Source organism: Lolium rigidum, chromosome 7, assembly GCF_022539505.1.
Source record: "Lolium rigidum isolate FL_2022 chromosome 7, APGP_CSIRO_Lrig_0.1, whole genome shotgun sequence".
NCBI classification, from domain to species: domain Eukaryota; kingdom Viridiplantae; phylum Streptophyta; class Magnoliopsida; order Poales; family Poaceae; genus Lolium; species Lolium rigidum.
In genome coordinates this window covers 52,358,401-52,362,816 of record NC_061514.1, presented here as the reverse complement: position 1 = coordinate 52,362,816, position 4,416 = coordinate 52,358,401, and positions in this window count along the sequence as shown.

Sequence of the window (4,416 nt, the reverse complement as noted above, 5' to 3'; positions counted from 1 at the left end):
AACTTGACTTCTTCTCGGCTGCACTTCTAGCTGATGATTTGCTCGTGCTAGCAATATCCTTCTTCTTAGCCTTGTCATCCTTGTTCTTCTTAGCCTTTTCAACCTGCTTCTTGTCATCAATTACCCTCGCAAGGTGGCGTGTATAGTCATCCTTCTTCTCGTGTAAGTCATATTGCGATGGTGTGTTCGGTAAAAGAAGTAGCATATGCTTTTTGCTTCTCGGTGTATGGCTCGCGCTGGAGGTTTTGGCTTATGAAAAAACTCATAGTTGTATTTCGCAACAATGGCCTCATTTTCCTCAACAGTACGATCGTAAGGACGGGGGGGAGGAACCTTTGGTACTTTTGGGAGGGGCGACATCTTGCGGATAGGACTCTTGAAACGCTTCCGGTTGGGTGCATTCCGAGTCTTAGTGGGCGGAGGCGGCAGCGCTGGAGATGGAGATGGACTACAGATGTCGTGGTCGACGTCATACCCATGGGGTGATGGTGGCGACATGTGATCAGTAGGAGGAGTTGATGGTGGCCTGCGATCATCTGGAGGAGGTGATGGTGACCTGGGACGACTGGTACTAGGGGCTACCCAGCCTGGCAGCCTGATGTTCTTCTTTTCCCAGATAATGATTTCTCCGAGCACCTCTCTCGAGTGTAACCCCCCCATCACCTCCGAGGAACCGGAGCTCCAATGTCTCCCACGACGGTACAACCGAATCCACCCCGACACGAGCATAGCCAGCTGGAATCTCATTGCCATGCCATGTTGCCGGCTCACCTTCGAGTCCAAATGCGAGTAAGACATAGCCGACCGCCACCTTAACAGACATGTTCCTGAACACCTCATGGAGATCACAAGGTGTTTGCTCCTTGATTCCATCCACGGGGTCGCCAGGACCGCCATCTATCATCCGTGTAGGAGGGGCCTCCGAGTCGGCCACGCTGTTGTCTCGTCGCTGAGATATGCCAGCGGTATTATCTGGCTGGCGCTGTCCTTTTAGTTCATTTATCTCCCGCTCGTCGTCGCTGAATCTCCCGCCGCTGCTGGTCAAGTCGGCGTTGGAACTCGGCCATCCGGTCATTCTGCACCTCCAGCTCGCGTTGTTTAGCTCTCGCTCGGCTTCTATAAGTCTCCGCGTCGGCCGGAAACCCAAGCGACCACGGAACACTAGGGCCGAAGCCTCTTTTCGTCCTCCCTTCTCGAGATTACCGAGGACAAGCGTCAGCAAGTCTTTCTCTCTATCGGGAGCAAACTTTAGTTTTCCCGCCTTTATATCTGTCGTCACGGCAATCCATTTTTCCCTGGGTAACCTAACCCTGCTGTCACTTTCAACAATTGAAAGTATAGAGATGGTAAACCTAGAGGGGGGGTGAATAGGTTTCTACAAATTTTAATTCTTTCTTTGCAATGTTAGGCTTTGCGGAATATAAAGATGAGCCTAATGCAAACTAGGTGAAGCAACCTATATGAGGATACAACTAACTCAAGCACGAAGGCTCTCACAGGCAGTTAAATCACAAGTAAGGAGTTCGGTTAGAGATAACCGATAGCACGCGGAGACGAGGATGTATTCCCGTGTTCCCTTGCTTTGCAACAAGGTACGTCACGTTTGGAGGAGTGGAGGTCCCACGAAGGATTCCCCGCGCCACGAAGGCTCACCCTATTCTCCGGAGCCTATCCCACGAAGGAATAGCTCACTCACTTGTGGTAGACTTTGAGGTAGCCTCCAAACCTTCACAATCTTGCCCGGAGCAAATCCACAGCCCGGATGCTTCCGGACTCCTCTTGCCCACCTAGGGTTTCCAAAGAACCCTAGGAAGCAAGCTTCTCAATGAATACAAGGGGGAATGAGATTTGGCTTGGTAGAACGGTAGATCGGGTCCTCCTCTAGTGATTCCCCGGAGGGATTTGAGTTTGGGTGGAGGAGGAGGGAGATCCGAGGCTTTTGGTGTTTCTAGCAATGGAGTAAGAGAGAGAGCTCAAGAACAGTTTATAGTATGTTGCCTGACCCTTCCAAGGTAGAAGAAGGGGTATATATAGTGTTCTTCAAAATCTGGCCGTTGTCACTTGCCACCTCAGCATTCTTCCCGACAAACCCGGTCAGACCGGACCACAGACCGGACAGCCCGGTCGTGAGGCCGGTCAGACCGGGACCGGTGACCGGAGCACCTTTGCGTCGTCCTGGAGCTTGTCCGGTTGGTGCCCGGTTGCTGCCCGGTTTCCGAGCGGTCGACCGGACGTGGTGCCGGACCCGCCGGTCAGGAGCCCGGTCGACCGGGCCACAGACCGCACGGCCGGTCGAGAGTCCGGTCAGACCGGGCTGGTGACCGGCTGACCCGGCCCAGACTCCGGTCGACCGCTCGGAAACCGGACCGTCCGGTCAGGGACCCGGTCCAACCGGACCAGGGACCGGCCAGCCCAGAAATTCCTAATTTTGCCTCGTTTTTGCCCCTATGCTTTGTGTAATGTGTGTGAGTGCTCAAATGATGACATGTACATATAGATAGATAGATGATGATGAGATGAGCATAGACATGGGGTTGGAAAACACAAAGTCCTCTAGGCATACCCATTGGAGAGAAAATCCAAACAAGATGTGAATAGCAACAATGGGCATGATTCGAAGTGTATATCAAGAATCATAAGTCATTTTGGAATGAATTTTGCAATAAGATCATTTGGCCTTATATAGTCAAATCAATTTGTAATGAGGGCTCAATGAGGGGCGGGGGATTACTCCCCCTATGTGAAAGCGCAAATGTCATGTGACCTCGAAGAGACATGCTTGGGTCCATATAATGACATTGGGTCTATTTATGTTGCACACATAGGTATGCATCATGCCAAGACATGGTAAGATGACTATCCCCATATGTGCTATGCCTCTAAGCTAGATAGCAAGATAAATGCAAGAATATAGTGCAAGAAGTTAATCAATCCAAGTTTTTAGGATCAAGAATACCAAGTTCTCCTCTCAAGTTAACAAAGCGGGCTTCATCCAAAGGCTTAGTGAAAATATCCGCCAATTGGTAGGTTGTTCCCACATGAGTGAGATCAATATCCTTATTGGCAACATGATCACGTAGGAAGTGATGGCGAATGTCAATATGTTTGGTGCGACAATGTTGAACCGGGTTGTTGGCGATCTTTATTGCACTTTCATTGTCACAAAGAAGAGGCACCGTACCAAGAGACACACCATAGTCTTTCAAGGTTTGCTTCATCCATAACAATTGAGTGCAACAATATGCCGCGGATATGTATTCGGCTTCGGCGGTGGATAAGGCGGTGGAGTTTTGTTTCTTGGATGACCAACTCACCAATGACCGGCCAATAAATTGGCAAGCCCCGGAGGTAGACTTCCGATCAACCTTATCACCGGCCCAATCGGAATCCGAATAGCCAATGAGTTCAAAGGTTGACCCCTTTGGATACCATAGCCCGAGAGTAGGAGTGAGAACAAGGTATCTTAGTATCCGTTTGACCGCCACTAAATGGCTCTCCTTGGGAGCGGATTGAAAACGAGCACACATCCCTACACTTAGCATGATATCCGGCCTAGAGGCACAAAGGTAGAGCAAGGATCCTATCATGGAGCGATATACCTTTATGTCCACATCCTTCTCACCGTCACATGAACCAAGTTGCCCCTTTACGGGCATGGGTGTCTTCATTGGACTCGCATTGGTCATGTTGAATTTCTTGAGCATGTCCTTCACATATTTTTCTTGAGAGATGAAGGTGCCTTTTGTAAGTTGCCTCACTTGGAAGCCTAGAAAGAACTTCAACTCTCCCATCATGGACATCTCAAATTTCCTAGTCATCAATAGCTCAAAAGCTTTGTTATGATTGGGGTTAGTTCCACCAAAGATAATATCATCAACATATATTTGACATATAAAGAGGCCACCCCCTTTAACCCGCTTGGTGAAAAGGGTGGAATCGACCGTACCCATGCAAAACCCATCATGTAGTAAGAAATCCCTAAGGAACTCATACCAAGCACGTGGAGCTTGCTTGAGACCGTAGAGTGCCTTATGGAGTAAATACACGTGGTTGGGTCAGGCATGGGTCTTCGAAACCCGGGGTTGTGCCACATATGCGGTTTCTTTTAGGGGACCATTCAAAAATGCACTTTTCACATCCATTTGATATAATTTGAAATTGTGGAAAGATGCAAATGCAAGCAAAAGACGAATAGCTTCAAGACGGGCTACCGGCGCAAAGGTATCCTCAAAATCCATACCTTCTATTTGGGCAAACCCTTGCGCCACTAACCTTGCTTTGTTTCGTATAACAATGCCATTTTCATCTTGCTTGTTCTTGAATACCCATTTGGTCCCAATGACATTGATGCGATGATCCTTGGGTCTCTCAACTAGAGACCATACTTCATTGCGAGTGAAACACTCCAATTCTTCT